At 39.5% G+C, this 11,525-nt stretch overlaps 1 long non-coding RNA gene across 1 annotated transcript; it reads right to left on the reverse strand.

The window, feature by feature from the left end:
• Positions 1-6,098: 6,098 nt before the first annotated feature.
• Positions 6,099-11,272, reverse strand: LOC140646969 (uncharacterized). Its single transcript, XR_012040608.1, has 3 exons — positions 11,158-11,272; positions 6,872-7,013; positions 6,099-6,389 (listed from the first exon to the last, which is right to left on the reverse strand). It is a non-coding gene; the product is annotated as an uncharacterized lncRNA (long non-coding RNA).
• Between the last annotated feature and the right edge of the window lie 253 nt (positions 11,273-11,525).

Here is an 11,525-nt window from a genome sequence, read left to right on the forward strand (position 1 = left end):
TCTCTCCTCCTGTGTGAAGTGAGGCGAATGATTGCCAACTGGGGGTCACTCCCTTTTTCAGATCTGGCTTCACACTGTGGGATCTGGTTTGCAGATGTGCTGAATATTTGTTATTGCAGCCGAATCAGTGGTTCTTGATTTTGAACATCTGCAGAGCTAGCTAATAGGTACCGGACTCTACAAGGAGGATGGGATGTTTAATGCAGGGTGAAAGGCAGGATGTGTAAAGGAGGTGAGGGTTCAGAACTGGAAATAAGCTCATCTGAACCAGAAGCAGCATACAAAGAGCACAGTGCACTTGAGCCGCTGTGGTCAGATACACCGCATGTTGCAGAATACAGAAAGAATTGACATGAGTTGGTAAGATTCATAGCAAGGAGTTTGAACAGAGCTATTATCTTATGGGTTTGGACCGAGTGACAAAATAATAACAAGCACAATAAAAGTCTTTGAGACAAGTGTGTGGTGGGGGGATGGGTGTTCATGTGTTTGGTCTCCTAGACATGATATGGCTTAGCAGAAACGCTTGTGGGAAGAATAACTAAAAGCATAAAGTAAGTGAAAATGGGATAAAATATAACTTGATTCTGCTGAAGATGCCTCACAGTATACTGACTTCACCCCTTTCTTTGTTAGGGAATCGATTTTACAGATCAGAGATACTGCATTTTCTTAGTCTGTCTTGTCTTCAGCCTGATGTCACATAGGAAACTATTAGTTAAACTGTAGAAGATGCAGTTTTTATAGAAGAATTATAAGATTAGTAAGGAAAAAACTAGAGAGGGAGCTCCAGATTGTGCTGAAAGAGCATCTATCTGGCTGTAGAGTGATTACTCCTCAAAGATCAGTCTTGAGACAGAACTCATTAAATATTTTTATTAATGACCTTGACACCAAAAATGGCAGTGTGCTAAATGTGCTGATAACAAGCAGTTGTGAGGCACTGACAATATTCAAGAAGAGTTAGAATATCATTCAGGGTACACTTCAGAATATCACTGACAACTCGAGTGGCACAAATAGGGTTCAGTACAGTAGCTGGAAGTGGGATTAGAGATGAATAACACAAATTTCATCAATAAATTTGGAATTTGTCAACTCTTAGAAATTGATGAAGATAAAGAAACCGAGAGTATTAGTCTATTATGGGAATATATGAGACATCAGTCTGACATACATAGCCTCAAAAATATATGTGAAAGCTTAAGACGTAGCATCTCCAGTACTGAAAGGAAAGTATTAGTGCTAATGTGTAACACCCTATCTGCAATATTTTATTCTATTCTGGATGGTTATGTTTAATGAAGGTGAATCCAGAGTTGAACAGATACAGAGCAGGAGGATTAAAATGAATGGGTAAAGGAAAACTTTACTTAGAGGAGGGATATTAGAAGAGCATAGTTTATTTAGGTGAGTAAAAATAAAAAAGAGGAAATGTTTGCTGGCTATAAGGAAATCAGTTAACATTGGGTGTGGACAATATTGGCAAAGGATATATTGTCAATATTGACAAAGGAAAAGGGTATAAACTCAATCTGGTTAAGTTTGGTCTGGAAGCTAAAGGAGGTCTAGAACAGCTTTCCAACAGGAAAGCAACAATATTGAATTTTTGTCTGGAGTTTGATCTGGCATAGGGAGTAGTTTCCTACAGTAAAAAGAAAGGCATCTAGGCCGTAAGATCTCATCCCTTTGTTCCTGTGGGAAGACATTAGACATGAAATCCTGAGGGGCACCTAGTTTGGAACTGGGCATCAAGATAAAGTCTGGGGAGGCAAGGACTGCTCATGGGGCTCAAAAGGGATATTGCTGTGAGGTGCTGGTAAGGCTAAGTAATAGAAGAAGGTGCATGGATAGAGGCAACAACACATAAGAGAAATGGCTTGGATGAGGAATGAGGAAGAGGAGAAGGTGGAGGGCCAGAGCCTGGAAGTCTGGAGGAAGACTGAGATGAGGTTGAGGACACTGGTTTTATGCAATGAGGATGTGGATAAGCAACCTGAAGAAAAAAAAGGGCTGTGAACAAGGAACCAGAGGTGGGAAAGAAACAGGGAACAAGAGAGACATAATAGACTGGGGCCAGCATAGACCAGTTCTCCTCAGAGCCCAGAAAGGAACTAGCAATTCCCGAGTCCTGCCATTCCTCTCTTGACACAAAATATCTGTGAAACCTTGTGTTGCTTCATGCTGTACTACAGGTCTACATCTAATACAATTTATTATCACCCTTAATCCCAGAGATCTGGCCAGGAGTCCTAGTTTTCCTGTCCCAACCAGTGAACACGACAACTGTCACTACAATGTTCATGATTAAAAAGATATACCTGGGTGATACTAAAAACCAACAAAAGCTAACAGGAGACTCACATTAGAAATTAATGCTAGAAACCCTGTACTGGCATACTGAATAGTTGTTTCAGTTGCTCTGAAGTCAGGATACTTTGAAAAAGTCCTAGAGGTTGGGGAAAATCTGGTATAAGAAAAATAACTCTCAGTTAATTCTGGTCTAATTAAAGAACTGTGGAAAGTATCAGTTTGTTTTTAACTTAATTGTAATTATATTATTTCAGGATAAGATCTTTCCTTCAAGACTAAGAGAGTTGGGCATTCTGGTCCTGTTTTGTTTTCAAAGCAAAAACACCACTAAAATGATCTAGCTTTTATTTGCACTACTTAGTGTTTAGATTTCTTTGGCACTACACTGTGTCCTTAGTTTGGGACTCCTAAAATAAACTTAATTAAAAACCGCACAGTTTTCATGGGGCAGTTAAGTTCTATAGATGATCCAAAATGGATGAAGTCTGGGAAAGAATAAGGCTAGCTGCAATTTAGTTCAGGGTTGTGTTCAGAAAACACGAACCTACTGCAATGTAAAATGACTGAGATTAAAATACAAAAACCAAATAATTGGAGGGATAAAAAGATGCTGTAAAAATTCTGAACCTTCAGTTCTTACTGCATTTTTATTCACTGCTTTAAAAAACATTTGAGACGTATAAGGAGGTTTATTTTTTTCCACAGGGCAGGCAATATCAGCAGATTGGTAAATCTTCCTAAATTCCAGCATGACTATAAATAGCCATAAGAGAATTACTGAATATCTCCAGTAAAATGATGACGGTTTATCATACGTCAGCATCTAACCTTCCTTATATTTTCTGTCTGGTAAAGAAACACAGAGGTTTTAGCTAGGTAAAAACTGACAAATGACTTGATGGGCATTTGTCCTTCATCCAGCAAAGCAATCTGTGCTGGTAGCAGGCAAAAATAAATTAACATTTTTGAGATCTAAGGAAACTGTAACATTTGGGCTCAGGCAGACCAGGTTCTGATATTAAGAATCAACTTTATGTATTAATTTTCCTTTGAAGTTATTTAATCCCTTTTATAATCTGACTAGAACTTCACATCTTGCATAGAGGGTGTATTTTAAAATAATTTTATTTTAGTTCTACTTCTATCCTTGCACTGTTGCCTACCGTTTTAGTAATCTCCACATACTTATGGGAGACAGTTTTAATTTTTCTAAATGATTACCTGGAGCAGAATGGGAATATCTATCTAGTTGCTATAGGTACCCATATTACCTCTCTGTGCTTAGAGAAACATTATGGATATCCCCATTTTACATGAAAAAGGCTCTATCTGTTATCCTTTTTCTTCAAACATATCTCCATTCTGGAGAGAGACACTATTTTGATTCTGCTTAATACAGAGGGCACACTGTACACTTGTGTTTCTCCTGGACACCTACTCTCATGCAGTCTTGCCAGAATGCTTTGTCAGCCTTTGATTAAAGCAAAGTAAAACTCAAAGGATCAAAGGGCAAATCAAAACCATTGCTGCTTTTATGCACACTAAAGGGAGACATACAACTGTCATGAGGCTTAGCACAGAAGGGAATAAAGTATGGTCTTAAGTGTGGTACCAAAGGATAACAGAATACCATAGGGTGCCCAGGATAGTGCTTATTATTAAAGATTGTTACCGAAGGTGGGATATCAGTGAGTACAAGTGATATCCTAAGAGTGGTACAAACATAACTTGGGGCACAGTCCTGCAGATATATGAATGAATTTATTAAATAAGGCCTTAAATATAGTGGGGAGGGAGGAGAAAGGGTTAAGAAACCACAGAGACATCTGATCTGTTTCTTTTCTTTTGGAATTTATCTTTCATGCTTCCTCTCAAGAATAAGTGTAGGAAATAAAGGTGCAATTGCATGGCAAGTAGACATGCACGTATGAGCTCTGGTCCAGGGGATGCAGGTAACAGTAGTAACAATATACTGGGAGGGGTTGCTCTGTGGGTTGGCAAACTAAATATAAACCTCCTGGGAAACTTAGACTTGCACTTTGCTTGCTAGCCCATATCTTCATTAGTGTGACCTGTGCTAACCAGCTGGAATCCATTTAGCTGTTTTCAGCCTGAAAGCTGAATGCAAAATTGAGCAAGCTTTTTGCAAGTAGCTTTCCCTGCCCTGCTCTGCCCTGAGTATTTATGCCTGTGTACTAAATCCATATAGCTTGGCAATGCTTTGTAATACAGAATTACTTGGGTTCCTCCCTCTCTTTATTTTGTTTTTATAGCTATAGTATTCAGTGGTTTAAGATCAGGACATTTGTTTTGTCATTGACATCACCAAGAGGCAAGATCAGTTCCTAAAATTTCTTATTCCTGGCACTGGGTTGTGCTGGTTTAAACCATGTCTTCCTTCTACAGCTAGGTGATTAAAAAAAAAGGTACCCCCTGTGCATTTAGGTCATAAGATTCAGCATAAGTAGTTACAGACAGTGCCAAAGGCACAGAAAATTGGATGGGAAGGGCATCTGGGGAATTGTCTTCTGCTCGCTGGCTGTGGCTCTGGTGCTTAGTGATTTGCTACAGCCATGATTGCTATTTTCCCTGTTTCTTGTTGTGCATTAAAATTCAGGGCAAAATACCATCATGCCAGGACCATCCCCAGGCGTGGCCTGGGACATCTGATCACTGCTTTCTGGAAGGGGTGGTGTGCCATCTTCCTTGTTACAATCTGTTGTTCTGTTGCACAAACTTCTAGTTATTCAATGTTACAAAAACAATAACAAAAGGCATTAAAAAAACACCATGCATATGATGATTTGTTAACATAAAGATTTATATTCTCACAAGATCATTTTTGGCAAAAGCTTTAATTCTGGCAATATTTATTTCTTGGTTCAAAAAAACCTGATGTTCAGCTCAACAGGTGCGAATTCCTACTTAGTATTTAGGCACATCCATTGGTGAAATCCAATACTTCAGAAGAGAAAGCATTATAAAGACAACAGCAACGATCATGTTTTGTGTTATCATTCCTACTGCATAATTTCTCAACAGTGAAGGCTTTAACAAAACCTTTTGAAAAATTGATCACTGCTTCTATTCTGTGCATAGATAGGATGAGTTCGGGCAAACTAAACTCTGCAAGTATCCCACTATTTAAAAATGGTTATTGAAGAGTATGGGATGGAATAGGTAGTCATGTCAAGGGAATACTCTTATCACTACTACTCTTCTTGTAATCACGTGGCATGGAAATACAATTAACCATGGTGGAGTTCTGCTTATTTTTGTCAAAATTATTCTGTTTTTCCAAGAAAACAGTAAACATGAACCACATACTTGGATTCAAAATACAAATTTCAGTGCAAAGGAGAGTGTTTGAGGGTGGCAATATTGAATGTGTATTTTTACTTCAATTTCTTTTTAATGGTCTCATTTTCCTGCTTTTAATATTGATCTCTATTTTTTATGTTAATTAACTTGAACCTAACTTCTTAATATTATATTGGGGAAAATATGCAACTTCAATAACCTCGGGAATCTTGGGGCCTGTGTTATGTTGGAGATTAGATTACAAATTTAGAAGAAATGGCTTGGCTTTTCTATGGGAATAAACAGGGATGTTTATAAAACAGAGCATCACAGGCATCTGGCTATTTAGTACAGTGATGTTCAGACAAAAGCTTTCAATAACTCAGTTGCTCTCAATGCTTCTTATTCATATGAGCAAACAGGTTAGTTCATGCCATGAACCATAAAAAGCTGGAGACAATAAGATTAATATACCTATAGAAAGCAAGATTTACCAACATGTTTTATATATAAATTGCAGAGAGATTCACATACGTTCACTCTGCAACATACATCATCAGACTCCCACTGGAGTGGGACAGACTCTCAACATAGCTATCAGTAAAATGGCATCAGTGGCTGGTTGTTAGCACTCGAGGATCTGTTTCATTGTCCATTCAACACACATTGCCAGGTTTGAGTGGAGGAAGCAGTAATAATTCAGGAAGTTAGTGGCAGAGATGGAGGGACTCTCCCCTTCCTCCTTCAATATTCAGTGAATCTCCCCTTGAAAAGTCCTGAAAAGAAATAGAGCAAGGAGAGACAGGCATGCTCACAGACATGCACATGCCTCACAGAACCCAACTTCATCTGCAAGGGCTGGATCCTAAGCATCTGCCTCAAGATATGCCTCCAGGGTGTGAAAGCCTTTACAACATGTATCTTGCTCCTTGGCCAGCTAAAATCCAGACTTAAGCAAAAAACCCCTATAATCTCATTTTCATCTATGCCCTCTAAGAAAGGAATGCACAAAAGTAATTTCTGCTGCTTGAGGCTTGAAAATAGCTTTTCAGTCCTAAGCACAAAACAGACTTCAGAGACTTTAAAATATGAGACTCCCTAAGAGATCACACCCTTTTTTCGATGTAGCTGGTAAGCTTTGGCTGATGCTATGCTTATAAACTAAATTACTGAGGCTTGTGCAAGTAACTTAGTAACTTGAATTGCTGAATGAATGAATGAATATAAGTGCAGTGGTAGCATAGCTTGGTAAATTCACCTCAACACTTCCACTTTATTTATTTCTTGTTAGGCTGCATGCTTTTGAGAAAATTTCCAGACAAGCCACTGTTGGATTAGGCATCTTCTGCTGATGACCCCTGCACTCTTGGGAAGGTCTTGATTCTCTAACATGAAAGGGCCTGCAATAACAAAAAAGAAATACAGATCCAGAATGAGACACATGGTACCAGTATAGTTGCAGCACCATGAAGTACTTTCCAATTCCAGCTGTCCACTGTAAATAATAGTCTCCTGTGTTAACACAGTACAGTTAGTGTGTTCAACTCATTCTCTGATAAACTGTGTTGCCACATCTCCACAGAAAGCCATGGGGAGCGTGTTATGGTCTGAGCAGAGCGTGAAGACTTTCTTCCAGCCGTCGCTTCCAAGAAGGTAATAATTCATGCCCAATTAATTCAAGAGGAGCAACTGCTCCTCTTTATTTATTAAAAGAAAAAGAGATCATTTCTTTTAATCATAAATTTTGCCACGATTTTAGTTTAGGTTGTACTCCAGGCCAGAGCCTAAAAACTTCTAGCTTGGTTCGATGGGAGTTTAGCAGAGAGCTTAAGACTGTTGGAGCTCTGCTTGGTTTTGGATCAAAGTCTAGTTTAGTGCTGAGTCACAGGTGACTAAGGATGCCCAATTCTGTCACACATATTTAGGTTTTCCTCCTACCTTGCTTTCATTTATGCAAAAATTGAAAAAAGCAGCAGGCAGACTTAGCACAAGCATGCTGACGTACCTTGGTTGTGTCTCAGCACAAATTCTGGAATGATGCTTTTAGCCGCATGAAGCTATTTTTCTATGACTATTTTTCTTTCTACAAAAGCACATACAATACAGTTCAGGAGGACAATGTGCTGCAGTTTATTGTTGAAGTGGAAATAACACAGGAAGTTCAACAGCTAATTTAGCTTGCTACCAGTTAGGAGTAATTCAAGGTTCTTGACCTCTTTTTTTTGGTAATTGATGTATCATTAACAAAGTGTTTGGGCAAAATGATAGCCATCCCCACTGGGGAAAATATGTAAATGACTAATGTTACTTAGATACAGCATCTCTTATCTAGACAAGACAAGCTGTTAGGTGAAAGACATGTCATGCTGAGGCTTTGCACTGTGCCGGGCACAAGGGTCAGATCTGAGCTCTGGATAGCAATGCAATATGAACAGCAGCAGTAATACTTTCTTCCTTTTGGCATTAGGATTTTAGGTCTAGAATTTGAAAAAGTCCAGCTATTTTCCCAGCCTAATCCTGAAGCAGAGCATCACCAAGGCTTTCAAGAGTCCCAGTAAACTTAAGCCAATGGGGAGCATAGCTAAAAAAATCCCATTCCTTATTTATAGCTTCATATGTCTTACTGAATAAAGTGACAGTCACTTTAAGTATGAGCAATCATATTCAGTATCACTGAAATACAGTCAACATACTGGCAACATACCTTCAAAGTAAACTTTAATAAGTATAGAAGTTTCAGGATAAACATCAGAGCAGGGCTGAGCTTTGCTTCACTCTGAAAAGTCATCCATCTAATGGCTGTGTCTCTGAATCAGATATTTTAATCCTCTTAGAAGACTTAAAATGATCCACTCTGAGAGTTACTCTGCCATTTCTATATTTAACTAATGGCAAAACTTTAACAGGAAATTCACACTGTTCACAAAATTCTGATCATGCAGTCTCTTAATGAGAGAAATTTGTCCATTTTACTGGGAACCAAGGAAATAAGACTTTTAAAGTTTAGATTAAGACTTTTGAAGATGGGTGATGGATTTCTTCACCTTGCTTTGTAAAATCTGACTGACTGGATATATAGGGAAGAAAATAAAATATAAAACTGCATGGACTTCTCATTCAGATGTCTCTATGTTTGACAGAGGAGGCTCCTACTTTTACAAGCTTTTTAATTTCGCTGGTATTAACATGGAAGTCACAAATGCAATGACAAATATAGAATAATTACTATGGCAGCCAATTCCATGATCACCTCACTTTGCCCCCAGAGCCAAGTGATAATAACTAGACACAGGTATGCTACCTTGCTCAGACTAATGGATTTTACTCAAGTACCCATGCACCTTTAGTCATGTCCATATTGCTTGTGACCATTATTTATATGTGCATTTTTTCCCCAGAATAAATATTGGCAAGTAGAACAGATTCAACCTGCAATGCACAGCCAGCCTTGCAACTAAAATGTTCCTTCAGTCACCGGTGTAACAGAGCAGCAATTTTTCTAGTAGCATTTTCTTGGTTATACTGTCACTCCACAGACTTTACTACCTGCTTTACGACACTTCTTTAAAATAGCAGTGTATGCTAGACTCCTGACCTACCAACCAGGACAGCAGTCCTTTGATTTTGCACCATTGATACACTAATGTCATATTGTTATTTTTAAACACTTGGAACGTACCATGCCACCCAATATGGTATTAGCGAATCTTGCCTAGGCGTTATTTCTTTTCTTCTGCTGCTCCAGTGGAGCAGTTCATGCTGCTTTTTCCTGTCTTTATCACAGCACTAGCATTTGAGGTGATACAATCAGGAAAAACGTTCTTTTGTTTAAAAATTGACTTGAGTTCTAGATATTTTAAAGTATGGTCATTAACAATTATTAGAAATAGCAGATATCTTTACCAGTATAAAACAAATGAGGTCAAATAAGCTTAAAAGAGAACAATTTCCCCCTCTTTGAGAGAGTACCAGCTTGGCAATGGAAACAGTACAGCATTCAAAGAAAAAGATGTAGCCTTTTTTATGTTCTTTACTGAAGCCTGAAGATGCTGCAGAGATTTTACATGTCAGTCTCTGAAAATAAAATACATGATCATTCAAATACAGACCCACGATGTATTCACATAATTTGAATGATATACCCAGACAATTTCTGGCCACTGATTCATGGCTGGATCTGGTTAGGCTAACTTGTAATGACTTTATCAGCAGAACGATCATACGCAGCCCCCCTTTCTCTTCAATTAAAGAAGTCAAATAACCCCAACACGTAGAACAAGTGTATGACTGATGGGGCTAAGGCTACGCCTGTTTAGCAAGCCTGACCTCAGCCCCGTCTCTGGCACAAGCAGCACGCTCAGCTTGGTTTCCAAAACTGGCATCCTCAGATGCACTGAGTCATCTCTGAACCTGTGGGTGAAGATGATAGTGATGACAGTGCTCCTGGAAACATCTCTAACTTCCCACTCAGTGAACAAAGTTCCCTGTTTTGTTTGGCATGCACTAAGCGAGGTTACGTCGAAACTCAGGGGAAGGAGGCTCTGGGAGGCTGACATTTTCAGCAAAAATGTGTGGTTTTCTTCCCATCTCAAAGAGAGGTTTTGAAGCATTCACCCATTCATCCTGCATGCAGCTCTGCCTTCTGGCCTTAAGTGACAGAATGACTCTCTTGCTTATGCAATAAGAGGCTAGCGCTCCTGCTGAAAGAGCTGCCTCCATTTTGCACTGATCTATGCTCCTGTTGGGGTCTGTGAAGGGGCTTTATCAGGCAAAAAGTCCAACAACCCCTTTCTTCCCTTCGCCTGTAACCCCTCCCCCGACTTGCAATGCAGGGGAGGCACATCATGGTAAATAGCAGGTGTTCAGGGACCACGCTGCACCTTGCAGGAGGTGGAGATAGGGTATCTGCATGCGATGGGGCAGATAGGCATCTCAGGAGGGGGCGAGAAGAGCTGCAGAGAGAGACCTTGTTACCCTCCCTCACCACCTCCTACAGTCCTCTAAAAATCATCCTTCCCAGACATCCCAGGAGTCCCATAAAGTGGGTAGCAGATCCCATTATAAGTAGCCTTGGACCACAGTAGTGGTTGATCTTTTTTCCTCTCTCTTGGTGAGGATGGCAAGTCCTACACAGTGGCTATTTCTACAGCAACAGTAGTTGTCTTTCTCCTACATTCTCTTATTTCTGGTGATGCTTCTGCCTGCTGGGTTTGAAGATGGCTCTTTCTAATGCAGCAGTCTCGGAGTGGCAGTTCCAGTTCCATGCTTTAAGGCATTCTTGCCAGCAGCATCGTGGAGCTGCTCGGCTCCCTACAGACAAAAAAGACTACAGTTTGCAAATCACCATTGTAGGTTTTAATACTGCATTCATGCCACTTGCAAACATGAGACTTGTAAATGAGTCACTGAAGCACAGTAAAACCTCCAGGGACTGGAGAAATCTAGGCAGGAACTGCAGCAATAAAAAAATCACATACCCTGTCATTTTACAGTCTCTACAGTTTTTGTTGCATGGTACAATACCCCTCAAATTGATAAACTTACCTTAAAAATGTTTCCCTTTTTTTTTAATAGACAAACAAGCTGCAGCCCTTATAGATTTTTCTTGGAACAGAGCTTCCCAATAAGAAGTCTGGAATAAGATCCTCTCACATCAGCTTCACCTCAGCTATGTCTGACTCAGTTGTGAATCTTAAAGGGTCAGGTCTTTTTTTAGACATCTTTCCAATGAAATAATTGAATTGAATGCAAAATGCTGTATTATTAAGGTTTAGGTCATGCATGGCTCTAACATACCAGTAACTTCAGTATCCATCAATGCCTGACAGCAGATATCCAGATAAACTTTCAATATACAGATGTGCTCTGCTTGCTGAGACATTGAATGAAATACTCAGGGCTATGTCACCTCT

Source organism: Ciconia boyciana, chromosome 2, assembly GCF_034638445.1.
Source record: "Ciconia boyciana chromosome 2, ASM3463844v1, whole genome shotgun sequence".
NCBI lineage: Eukaryota > Metazoa > Chordata > Aves > Ciconiiformes > Ciconiidae > Ciconia > Ciconia boyciana.